This window comes from Saccopteryx leptura, chromosome 13 (genome assembly GCF_036850995.1).
Source record: "Saccopteryx leptura isolate mSacLep1 chromosome 13, mSacLep1_pri_phased_curated, whole genome shotgun sequence".
NCBI classification, from domain to species: Eukaryota; Metazoa; Chordata; class Mammalia; order Chiroptera; family Emballonuridae; genus Saccopteryx; species Saccopteryx leptura.
Genome location: NC_089515.1, coordinates 12,220,409 through 12,233,660, shown reverse-complemented (window position 1 = coordinate 12,233,660; position 13,252 = coordinate 12,220,409). Strand labels below are relative to the sequence as shown.

General features: G+C 46.4%; 1 pseudogene; it reads left to right on the top strand.

Annotated features, from left to right (window-relative positions):
• The first annotated feature begins 6,711 nt into the window (after positions 1–6,711).
• LOC136384422 (protein TFG-like) lies at positions 6,712–12,997 on the top strand (annotated as a pseudogene).
• Positions 12,998–13,252: the final 255 nt, after the last annotated feature.

The following is a 13,252-nucleotide window of genomic DNA, read 5'->3' as shown; positions in this document are numbered from 1 at the left end:
TGGGTCTTAAAGAGCCCTGGTACCTTCTGTTCTTGTTTTCTTGGAACCCAGATACCATGCTATAAAGAAGTCAGTCTACAACTAGAGGAAGAGAGGCCATGTGGAAAATGGAGGTGCTCCAGTGGATAGCACCAATTTCCAGTCGTGTGAGTGAGGCCATCTTGGGTGCTCCAGCCCAGCTGAACTTCCAGCTGAATGCAACCTGATAAGGGATCCCAACAATGTCGTATGAGGCAGTGATGAGCCAACCATGCTGAGCCCTGTTCAAATAGCAGAATCTTGAATAAAACTATATGGTTGCTTTGTTTTAAGCTACTAAGCTTTGGGTATGTTTGTTATGTAGCAGTTGGTAACTGAAACACCCATATTACAGATGAGGATCTAAGGCTCAGAGAGGCTAAGCAACTTGTCCTTGGCCTCATGGCTAGGAAGTGGTACAGCGTGGAGTCAAACACAGAACCATCCTATACCCAAATCCATGATCTTGACCAATGAACTATTCGGCATCTCCATTGAATAACCAAACTCTAAAGAATTCATTAGTTTGTAAGTTTATTTTTATCCTTTATTTCAGACATTACACAGCGTAGGCTGGATTTAGTAGTAAAGAAAGCCCATGTTATTCTTAAAGATCATAGAGAACAAAAGCATTAGGGCTAGAAATGGAACAAGGGTGGGTTTTGCCAAGATTTTCTTCATTTCTTGAATGTCATATGGGGTGAAGTGGGTACAGAGCCCTGAATTTCTTCCTCTTTTAAAAACCAAAGATGAAATAATGCACACGTTCTATTCTCGCCTTTAGGAAACGAGAGATACATTAATGCTTAGGGTGGTGAATAGGAAACGGCAACAGGTGGTCATCTGGCTCTGAAATTTCCCAACTGGAGCATTGGGAGGAAAAAGAAAGGCCGCTTTTATGACAACGTTTTCTGGGTCACAGAGAATTTTGAGGTTTTCCAGGAAACTTGGCTTATAAATTTGTATCTTTCTAACATGAGTACATTTGTGTTTCAAAGTATCTTTAAACCCATCATTTTCTAAAATCCCTTCCTGCCTGAGAAGCTGCTGGAGCCATTTAGTCAACAAGCAGGTACTGACACCCACTCTGAGCAAGTTTCTAAGAACTCCCTGTATCAGAACTGTAAAGCGGTTTTTCCATTTCAATGTGCACGAATGCTTGCCCGGAAGTCACTTATTCTATAAACCTCACCGCATCTAGAAGAGAGCCAGAGCTGAAAAAGGACAAAGACGAGGCCATTGAGCAGTTAGAGTGGGTGTATCACAGAGTGTAAATTACAACCTGGGCTCTCTGCTCAAAGGAGACCTGCTCAGTCCCTCATTCAAAGCCCATTTACTCTTATTTTAGACGCAATTCTAACAAGCCAAATGCTCCCATTTTCTAGTCTGCTGACGGCGAGAGGCAGCAAACAGGAAGGGAAAGTATCACTTGAGGCGGGGATACCCATGACAGGGAGAATGTCGGCTAACAAAAAATCTTGAAGGAAGATGAAAAACAAACCAAGCTGCTCGAAGAATATCACAATCTGCCCTAGCTGGGCGGCTCAGTTAGTTAGTCATCCCAGTACACCAAGGTTGTGGGTTCGATCCCCAGTCAGGGCACCCATGAAAATCAACCAATGACTGCATAAACAAGTGGAACAACAAAATGATGTCTCTCTTTGTCTCTCTCTCTGTAAAATCAATAAATACATATATCTTCATCTGGACTGACTTGGTTTGGACGTAAGTAGCTACACCCTCAAGTGCTTTTGAGGTCCTGAAAGCAGTAGAATGCCATGTGACAAGGGATATTCAGGAAAATGACCCTCAAAAGATTAAACTGTATTTTTCTTAAGAAGGCAGGGAAACACATAAAACTTCTGCGAAACATTTTAATGTAAAATAAACTGCGAAAAATCAACATAGGTGTCACACCTTACTGCCTTATAATAAGGGGGGAGTCACTGTCATTTGAAAGGCAAAACCATACCCGTGTGGAAGCAGAGTGAGCACCATGGACTTCTCCCTCCCTCACTACTGGAAGCTGGCCGAGGTGAGATACTTCACACAGAAATACAGAACTGAGCATGTGCACATTTTTATCCTTGGATGTTTTGTATCAGATCCTTGGCAACCCAGGTGAAAGGATCAAGAAAAGCAAGAAGATGAAATGACTCAACCTAGGTCACTCAGCAAAACCATTATTAATGCAGACAAGATAGGGAGAGAGACCGAGAGGAGGGGCATGCCTGGTGCCTGGTGGCCACTCACTGGTGTTTGCAGAAGGAGGAAAAGAAAATGGGAAGACTATTAGCGAGAACCATTTGTTTCACGACTTTCTAAGACTTCCAGTTACAACAGAAGTGGAGAATTGTGGGCACAGGCCACAGATGGCTGTAATTGGCCTTGGAGTCCAAGGTAACCTGAAACGGAGGCAGACATGCTCTCCATGGAATGAATCAATGGTCAGAACAAACACACACCCCGTGAGATGGAAGGGCTGCCATTTAGGAGCAGAGATGTTCTAATAATATGTGTCGCGTATCTGCTACTTAGCATGTCCTTCTACAGCACTTTCCCTCTCCAAAAGCGCTTTGCAAACATTAACTAATGAAACCAGCAGGACTTCTGGAAGAGAAAATTGAGCCTCTGCAATCTGTTTGACTTCTCCGGGAAAGCTAATAAAATTAAGGTATAACGTTCATCAAGAGGAGGACACAGAACCATAAACAGCTTTTGTGAAGGATTAAATATCGACATGTGGCGGTACATTGGACATCCTCAAAGCTGTTGGTGGCAACCCGTGGCTCTGCTGCAGCACCACCAACGGAAGACCAAGTCACAGGCACGTCGGAGGTTCTAATTTGCAAACAGCCTGGCAGTCCTTGGCCACGGAGCCTCTTCCCTATGGTTCTTTTTGTGCAGGGCTCGCTGAGCCCCGGGTACAGGGAAGGCTGAGGAAGCCTGCCTCGTGAGCCAACTGAGCTTTGTCCACCATCTCTACAGGAGGGACCACCCAAAGAAGAGCAAGTCCCCTGCAGCCACCAGAGGCTGCTGGTGCGGAGCAGGACACCGAGCCCCTTCCTTTCACATATTTGGTTGCTGCAGCCCAATATACAAACCCTGAAAAGCAGTTAGAGTTTGGAGATTCCACACTGCCTTCTTCCACTGCATTCTTAAGCTGGACTAAATATTTTGCCTGTTTGTACATCTTGCCACATTTTTTTTTTTTTTTTTGGTAACAGGGAGACGTGGTTACTTTGGGCAAAGACAATTAGAGGGAGTCAGGGGATCACGCCCATGACAGTGCTAGTGTGCCTGGTGAGCATGCCCGGGACTCTGCGTTCTGCTGGTCCTCATTCTGACCACAGCCACAGCTGGAAGACCACAGTGTTGGCCGCTCAATCAACCTGCCTTTTGTTTATTCTTCGGCGGCTTGATATCCCGAGGGCTCAGAGGAATACCGCTTCTCAGCAGAATGTGTTTGGGTTTGAAGCCAAAACAGTTATGTTATGAGTGGAAATAGAAGCTCCAGGAAAAGAGGGAGAAAAGAGGGCCAGGGGCTGAGAGGCTGCACTACTGCTCCGACTGAGCCACTAGAAAGCTTAGTGACCCAGGTAAGATCCTACCTACTCCACGTGGCTTTCCCTTTCCTTTTTGCTGAAAGAGGAACAAGACAGGGTCTGTGACCTGTCAGGAGCTGGTGGTGGTCCCAGTGCTAACATTCTCGGGCTCCGTAGGTACACACAGAAAGCCAAGGGGAGGTGACTCCTTAGATCAGGGGTCCCCAAACTTTTTACACAGGGGGCCAGTTCACTGTCCCTCAGACCGTTGGAGGGCTGGACTATAAAAAAAACTATGAACAAATCCCACTGCACATATCTTATTTTAAAGTAAAAAAAACAAAACAAAACGGGAACAAATACAATATTTAAAATGAAGAACAAGTAAATTTAAATCAACAAACTGACCAGTATTTCAATGGGAACTATGCTCCTCTCACTGACCACCAATGAAAGAGGTGCCCCTTCTGGAAGTGCGGCGGAGGCCGGATAAATGGCCTCAGGGGGCCGCATGCGGCCCGCGGGCCATAGTTTGGGGACCCCTGCCTTAGACAGAGACACCTTTTTTAATAGCAGAGTCGTCAGGCGGTCCACATTATGTGAATGCTGCTGGGCATTGAGACAAGTCCCCAAGAGAAACACGAGTAAGTCACAGAACAGTAACCCTGAGCACTTACCAATATGCCCACGTGGATTAAAGCAGAGGCGGACAATCTGACTCAGACCCAGCCTGTGGTCTCGCGTTGGGTTTGGTCCACACTGTATTTTGTTAAAATCTGAGTTGATTCCAAATATTTTAAAAATAAAGAGATTTCACCTAGAAACCTGAACTCTCAGTTTCTTTTGAAAAATTGATCACCCGATTGCACTAGCTTATTTTTCCCCATCAACAATCAGTGGTGGCCCTTCCTGGAAGGAATCCATGCCCCCCAGGTCTCCGCCAGGTCAGCCCCTCCATCATGTTACCTGCTTGGTCCCGGAGGCAGCTGAGCTAAGCCCTAGGGAACAGGTTCCTTAGACATGTGTGCCAAGCACGTGATGCTGGGGGTGTGGGCGGCCACAGCTTCAGGAGCTAACCAAGTGGGAGAGCCCCAGGGTCGGCCTCAGGTCGTCATTGCTTGTTGTTGCTAAGAAACATCCCACAAAACTGCTACCGGGGTTTGAGTCATCAATGGAGTACTTAGAACCCTGGGAGGTCCGATGTGGGGGAAGGGTTCTGAGGCAGACTGAGCCCCCCCCCCCACCTTCCTGCTCCCTAATGCGGATTCACAACTACCATGAGGCCAAGGCCGGGAACTTAAGAGAACAAATGACAGGCAGCTGGTGACAATAATGAAAACAACTACATTCACCCCCTGAGTTATGGGTCAGCAAGAGCTTTCACATGGGACCTCCCACCCTCTGTGCCATCTTACAGACGGGGAAACTGAGGCTCAGGGGTCCCAGAGTGACAAGGCCCTGGAAGCAGAAATGGAGACAGGAGGCCAGCCTGCCTTTCGTGCTTCGGGGCCTGTGCCCTGTCTGCTGCACCCAGCGAGTCTGTGCCCGAGTCTGTACCCGAGACCGCAGGCCGGTGTTTACCCAGTAGAGGGGAGGGGGGCGGACAGAGAACGTGGGGACGTGTCCGTGGGTGCAAAGGCCAGTTTTTCAGCCCTAGGAGACAAGCCAAGAGGAAAGATAAGGGCAAGGAGTGACCCAAAGGTTCAGACCCCAAGCCAGTTCGGCTCTGTGGGAATGGAGGATTAAAAACAATAACACCGCCTGACCAGGCGGTGGCACAGTGGATAGAATGTTGGACTGCGATGCGGAGGACCCAGGTTCGAGACCCCAAGGTTGCCAGCTTGAGCGCAGGCTCATCTGGTTTGAGCAAAGCTTGGACCCAAGATTGCTGGCTTGAGCAGGGGGTTACTCAGTCTGCTGAAGGCCCACGGTCAAGGCACATATGAGAAAGCAATCAATGAGCAACTGAGGTGTCACAATGAAAAACTGATGATTGATGCTTCTCATCTATCTCCGTTCCTGTTTGTCTGTCCCTATCTATCCCTCTCTCTGACTCTCTCACTGTCTCTGTAAAACAAACAAACAAACAAACAAAAACAATAACACCGAAACAAAAAATTATTCTGGCTGTCTACACAGATCGGTGTACTTGAGAGTAAGTGGAACTTTTAGTTAAAATTCTCTTTACAGAGCAAAACCTTGGCATGCCAGAAAGGGAGAGAGGGAGAGACGGGACAGCCCAGTGGCTGAGAAAATGAAGGGATACCGCCCTGCGCCAGGATGTCGCTCTGCTGCGTTTGGAGGACAGGAGAAGCAGCGGCAGGAGAGACAGACAAGGAGCGTGGTGCCAAGGAGGGCGTGGAGAGAAGCTGGTGACCGGCGGGCAAGCAAGGCCTGTTGACAGACTCGAGAAGGCCGGTGAAGGGACTGGAATGGCCCGTGACCCCAGACGTGCTCAGAATGTCTGCCGGCTTCTCCTTGGCTGAAAAACACTGGTGTTTCTGTGCAAATAAATACGGGGCTCTCTCCTCCACAGAGTCTCTGCCTAAGCCAGACTAGCCTGTTTGTTGGCCCTGAACACGTCACATTGTTCCTCCTCCCAGTCTGCCTCCCCGGAAACCTTCTCCTCCTCCTCTGCCTGTTTGTCTCGGGCCTCTCCGAGACACCTCTTTCTCCGGGTGATATTTTCTTTCCAGATGTCCTACTTTGGGAGTTCAAAAGTGGGCATGATTGCTGTTTGTCAATAAAAGGACAAAACCTGCTATTCCTAATACACACAGTCGTCCTTCGCCATATCGCGGTTCACTTGTCGCGGTCTCACTGTATCACGGATTTTTAAATTGTATACATCTAATTTTGTATCATGGATTTTTTTTTTTTTTTTGCTGTATCATGGGATTTTGCAGTATATAGGTATTCTTATATATTTATTATTTTAATTATTTTTGCGGTAAAATAGGCATTTTCTAGCCTAAAAAATAGAAAACAACATAAAAAAATGCTTTCCTTGGCTGTGCAGTACATTCATCTCATCATCATCACCTTCACTGTCATCAGTACTGCACAGTTAATTCATCATCATCATCATCATTCAAGTTATAGTATATTCAGTGGTGAGTACCCATAGAGGATTTTATATGTTGTTAAAATGACGTAGGTTTCAGAGTGTAGAAAGTGTTTAAGAGCATAGGAAGTGTTTATAAGAGTGTGGGAAAGGTTAATAACAGTGTGGGAGCCCCGGAGCTCGGTGACCTTATACCAGTGGGGTCAGTGCGGCCGCGGGAAACTGTCTTTCTCTCAGTTGTATATATCTACCATCCTGGATTCCACCAGGAATGGACAGTGGGACCTAAGTGGGAAGCTAGTCATCAAAGCTCAACTTGGGGAGGATATTCGACGAATTCCCATTCATAATGAAGATATTACTTACGACGAATTAGTGCTAATGATGCAACGAGTTTTCAGAGGAAAACTTCTGAGTAATGATGAAGTTACAATAAAGTATAAAGATGAAGATGGAGATCTTATAACAGTTTTGGATAGTTCTGACCTTTCCTTTGCAATTCAGTGTAGTAGAATGCTGAAACTAACATTATCTGTTAATGGCCAACCAAGACCTCTTGAATCAAGTCAGGTGAAATATCTCCATCAAGAACTCATAGAACCTGACCAGGAGATGGCACAGTGGATAGAGTGTCGAACTGGGAGGCAGAGGATCCAGGTTCGATACCCCGAGGTCGCCAGCTTGAGTGCAGACTCATCTGGTTTGAGCAAAGCTCACCAGCTTGGACCCAAGGTCACTGGCTCAAGCAAGGGGTTGCTCGGTCTGCTGAAGGCCCGCTGTCAAGGCACATATGAGAAAGCAATCAATGAACAACTAAGGTGTTGCAACAAAAAACTAATGATTGATGCTTCTCATCTCTCTCCATTCCTGTCTGTCCCTATCTATCCCTCTCTCTGACTCTCTCTGTCTCTGTAAAAAAAAAAAAAAAAAAAAAAGAACTCATAGAACTTCAAAATAAAGTGAATCACTTATTGAATAGCTTGGAACCACCTGGAGAACCAGGACCTCCCACCAATATATTCCTGAAAATGACACTGTGGATGGTAGGGGAGAAAAGCCTGCTGCTTCTGATTCTTCTGGAAAACAGTTTACTCAGGTTATGGCAGCAAGTATGTCAGCCTTTGATCCTTTAAAAACCAAGATGAGATCAATAAAAATGTCATGTCAGCATTTGGCTTAACAGATGATCAGGTTTCAGGGCCACGCGGTGCTCCTGCAGAAGACCGTTGAGGAACTCCTGACAGCACTGCTTCCTCCTCCTCCGCAGCTCGCCCCCCGGAGTTCAGCCCCAGCAGCCACTGTATACAGGAGCTCAGACACAAGCAGGTCAGTGAAGGTCAGATGTACCAGCAGTACCCGCAGCAGGCCCGGTATGGTGCTCAGTAGCCGCTGGCGCCGTAGCGGCAGCCACAGTACGGCATTCAGTATTCAGCAGGCTGTAGTCAGCAGACTGGACCCCAACAACCTCAGCAATTCCAGGGATACGGCCAGCAACCGGCTTCCCAGGCACCAGCCTCCACCCTTCTCTGGCCAGCCTCAGCAGCTGCCTGCCCAGCTGCCACAGCAGTGCCGGCGAGCAGTTACCCTGCACACACTTACGCTGCCCCAATTTCTCAGCCTGCTAATTACACTGTGGCCCCTGCCTCACAGTCTGGGGCAGGGGTCCCCAAACTTTTTACACAGGGGGCCAGTTCACTGTCCCTCAGACCGTTGGAGGGCCGGACTATAAAAAAAAAACTATGAACAAATCCTTATGCACACTGCACATATCTTATTTTAAAGTAAAAAAAAACAAACAAAACAGGAACAAATACAATATTTAAAATAAAGAACAAGTAAATTTAAATCAACAAGCTGACCAGTATTTCAATGGGAACTATGGGCCTGCTTTTGGCTAATGAGATGGTCAATATCCGGTTCCATATCTGTCACTGCTAGCCGTAACAAGTGATATGTGCTCCTCTCACTGACCACCAATGAAAGAGGTGCCCCTTCCGGAAGTGCAGCGGGGGCCGGATAAATGGCCTCAGGGGGCCGCATGTGGCCCGTGGGCCTTAGTTTGGGGAACCCTGGTCTGGGGCCTATCAGCCAAGACCAGGTTTTACTAAAGCTCCCGGAAGTACCAAGACCCCTCCTCCAAGTGGGCCCAACCCTTATGCACCTAACGTCCTCCCTTTGGTCAGGGCTATACCCAGCCTGGCCCTGGCTACCCTCTTATTTTAAAGTTAAAAAACAAAACAAAACAGGAACAAATACAATATTTAAAATAAAGAACAAGTAAATTTAAATCAACAAGCTGACCAGTAGAGAGGCTCAGCTGCACTTGATAGATGTAGCTGCTAGCCATTTGCCTCCCAAAAGACTCCAATACTACTACAGTGTGTCCGTCAAGTCATGGTGCACTTTTGACCGGTCACAGGAAAGCAACAAAAGACGATAGAAATGTGAAATCTCATCAAATAAAAGGAAAACTCTCACAGTTTCATACCTATTCAGTGCAGTTCGATGTGGGCTCACGCACAGATTTTTTAGGGCTCCTTAGGTAGCTATCCCGTATAGCCTCTACAGACTCGTCACTGACTGATGGCCTACCAGAACGGGGTTTCTCCACCAAACTGCCGGTTTCCTTCAACTGCTTATCCCACCGAGTAATGTTATTCCTATATGGTGGTGCTTCGTTATAAACGCACCGATATTCACATTGCACTTTGGTCATGGATTTGAATTTAGCAAGCCACAGAACACACTGAACTTTCCTCTATACCGTCCACATCTCGACTGGCATGGCTGTGGGCTGCTCCGCTGTATACACGTTGGTACGTCATCATCTGCGCATGCGCACATGCTGCCACATCATCCTACAGAAACTGGGAGGGTTTTCCTTTTATTTGGTGCAGATTTCACATTTCTATCGTCTTTTGTTGCTGTCCTGTGACCGGTCAAAAGTGCACCATGACTTTACGGACACACTGTATTTTAATTTGAAGTTGAGAAATTTTAAAAGCAGAGCATTTTTTATGATATCATTGTTATTGTTAATTGAAAGTATAATTTGCTAGAACACAAGAAAGACCAAAATGAAAATGTTTTCCTTCCCTGCTTAAAATGTAGCAGCTTCCTAGTAATTTTGGAACACTATTCTTATGTGTGTGTAAAGTGATTGACTTTCTAGCTTGCCTTGTCCAGAGGTTATTAAAATGCTAGGAAGAAGCTTAGCCATCTTATTTGGCTTTTTATTATTAACATGATGTACTAAATATAGGTCTCTTTGAGAAGATAACTAGATATTATGTATAAAATGTAACATTGACAGGTTAATAAAGATGATTGAATCCATCAAAAAAATAACAGTGTGGGAAAGGTTTATAAGAGTATGGGGAGGGTTTATAAAGCCTTACAATATATATAAACAATAAAATAAATATCAGGTCGCTACTTCGTGGATTTTCGCCTATCGCAGGGGAGGGGTTCTGGAAACTAACCCCCACAATAGAAGAGGGATCACTCGCAGTATCCTATGTTAACTCATTTAAACCACAACTCTACCAGGCAAGAACTATTATTAGCCCATTTCATGGGCATAAACCCCGAGGAACACAGAGGTTAAGTGACTTGTCTAAGGCCAGTCAGCTAATTAGTGGAAATGTGGATACTAGTCACCTCAGGTTGCAATAACAAAAACATCTCAGAGTGGGTGGCTTAAACAATAGACATTTATTTTCTCCCAGTTCTGGAGGCTGGAAGTGCACGATCAAGGTGCAGTCAAGGTGGTGTCTGGTGAAACCTCTCTTTCTGGCTGTAGACAGCCACTTTCTCCCTGTGTCCTCACATGACCTTCCCTCTATCCTCACATGGAGAGAGGGAGAGCGGGAGTGTGTAGTTGTGGTGTCTCTTTCTCTTCTTTTGAGGACATCAATCCTGTTCCTCACATTAATCACCTCATTTAACCTCATCTATTTTCCTAAAGGCCCTATCTCCAAATACAGTTACATTTGGGGCTAGGGTACATAGTTAGCCCATAACAGTGTAATTTGATTTTTAAAAATTCATTCATTTATTGAGCACCCAATTAGCAGACACTCTGCTAAGTAGCTAGAAACAGTGATGACAAAGGAACACAAGGGCCTTTCTTGTTAGACTAGAGCAGTGGTCGTCAACCTGGTCCCTACCGCCCACTAGTGGGCATTCCAGCTTTCACGGTGGGTGGTAGCGGAGCAACCAAAGTATAAATAGAAAGATAGATTTAACTATAGTAAGTTGTTTTATAAAGATTTATTCTGCCAAACTTAGCAAAAATCCGACATAAAGTACTTGGTAAGTAATTATTATTATATGCTTTAACTTGCTGTAACTCTGCTTTATAAATTTTATAAAGTAAAGTTACTTCCCTACTTTATAAATCACCATTACGGTGGAACCGGTGGGTAGTTAGAAAATTTTACTACTAACAGAGATATAAAAGTGGGCTGTAGGAATAAAAAGGTTGACTAGCCCTGGACTAGCAGAATAAATCTTTATAAAACAACTTACTATAGTTAAATCTATCTTTTTTTTTTTGTATTTTCCTGAAGTTGGAAATGGGGAGGAGTCAGACAGACTCACGCATGTGCCTGACCAGGATCAACCCGGCATGCCCACCAGGGGGCGATGCTCTGCCCATCTGGGGCACTGCTCTGTTGTGGCCAGAGCCATTCTAGCGCCTGAGGCAGAGGCCATGGAGCCATCCTCAGTGCCCGGGCCAATTTTGCTCCAATGGAGCCTTGGCTGCAGGAGGGGAAGAGAGAGACAGAGAGGAAGGAGAGGGGGAGGGGTGGAGAAGCAGGTGGGCACTTCTCCTGTGTGCCCTGGCCGGGAATCAAACCTGGGACTCCTGCACGCCAGGCCAACGCTCTACCACTGAGACAAACGGCCAGGGCCTAGTTAAATCTATCTTTTTATTTATACTTTGGTTGCTCTGCTACTGCCCACCATGAAGGCTGGAACATCCACTAGTGGGTGGTAGGGACCAGGTTGACTACCACTGGTCTAGTGGGAGAAGGTAGATTGGACAGGGGACATGTAAACTCATTTAATCAACTAGGTAATTTCAGACAGTGGTAAGTGCTCTGGTAAAAGAGTATTAAGGTGTATAGCTGGGACTGTTTTGGTCAAGCATGTGAAGAACCAGGGAAAGTCTCCTAGTCAGAGGAAAGATAGTGCAAAGGTCCTGAGGCAGGAATGTGTGGTGTATTAGAGCTGCAGAAGGAAGGCTGGTATGGCTCAGTCAGGAAGAAAGTAGGAGAGCAGTTTGGAAAGGAGGATGGGAATCAGCTCATAGAAGGCTTTGTAGCCTGTGGGAGAAAGTTTTATATTTATCTTAAGAGCAATGGGCACCAGTTATATGAGGATTTGCAATCTGATGTGTGTAAAAGTGCAAGCAGGAAGCCCACGAGGAGGCTCTTCATTTGTTCACTCAGCAAATATTTACTGAGCACCTATCTGCCAGGTAACGTGCTAGTACCCATGTTTAGGAAGCTTATGGCCTCCTGTGTTGTAGGAGGAGACATGGCGACATGCCAATCTCAGCTCAGGATACTTCCAATCTCCCATTAAAATGTCACATGAATTAAGACATCCCAAGGGCTGAAGTCTGTGGCCCAGGCTGCCAGTGGGGAAGGATTCAGAAGAAAGGAAGGGCTGAGTGAGGAGAGCTGGAGTGTGGGAAAGGCTTCTTTGATGTAGGACTCAACCGGGCATTGAAGGAAAGGCAGAGCAGAGAACAGGGCGCCCTCCACCCAGGGGGCCGTGAGGACAGGCTCCAAGGTGGACGGCACAGCGGCAGCAATGGCGCAGGCTTATTCTGCACAAAGGTTTGTTCAACACGATCCCACAGAGCACATGCTCCATGCCTGCAGGGGGCGGGGAAGGGAGCCCAGTCTCTGCATCGCAGGAGGATGTCTCAGACTCGCTCCTGCCTTCCAGTGATGTCCATCTAGCAAGGAAGATAAGGCAATGATCCATCACACCCCAGAACGTGAGAGTTCCATTAGAGCTTTGGAGCAAGCATGGAGGGACCCAGAGAGGAGTGTCTATGTCTGTTACACGTGACAATTGCTGTAGAAGTGTGCATAAAAATCTCCATAACTTTCCATGCATACATAAAAAATGCTTCACACTCTCAGAGTACCTCCACATGCATCCACAGACGTGCCCCACGAGGGATGCATAACAGGTGTGACGGTGACTCACATTTTCCTTGTGAATACATGCAGTGCTCTTGGAAGCCCCGCCCTGCACAGCCCTGGCCTCCCCTGCTCCACTGTCCGTGGACAGCCGCCAGGACGTGGGCAATGGCAATAGAGAGAAGTGGACAGGCTCAGGACACAGTTAGAAGGTGGAACATTCAGGACCTGCTGTTGGATTGAGTAGGGGGGTGAGGGACAGAGGATCAAGGATGACAATAAGATTTACAGGGGGTAGAAAAAACACACATTGAGCCGGGAAACAAGATAGAGCTCCAGCTCAGCTACTAAGAGGCTGCTTGATTCTAGGCAAGCATTTCCTTCTCTAGGACTCAGTTCTCTCGTCTGTAAAATGAAACCCAGTAACTAAAGTCCTTTATGTATGTATTTGTGTATGTATTTAA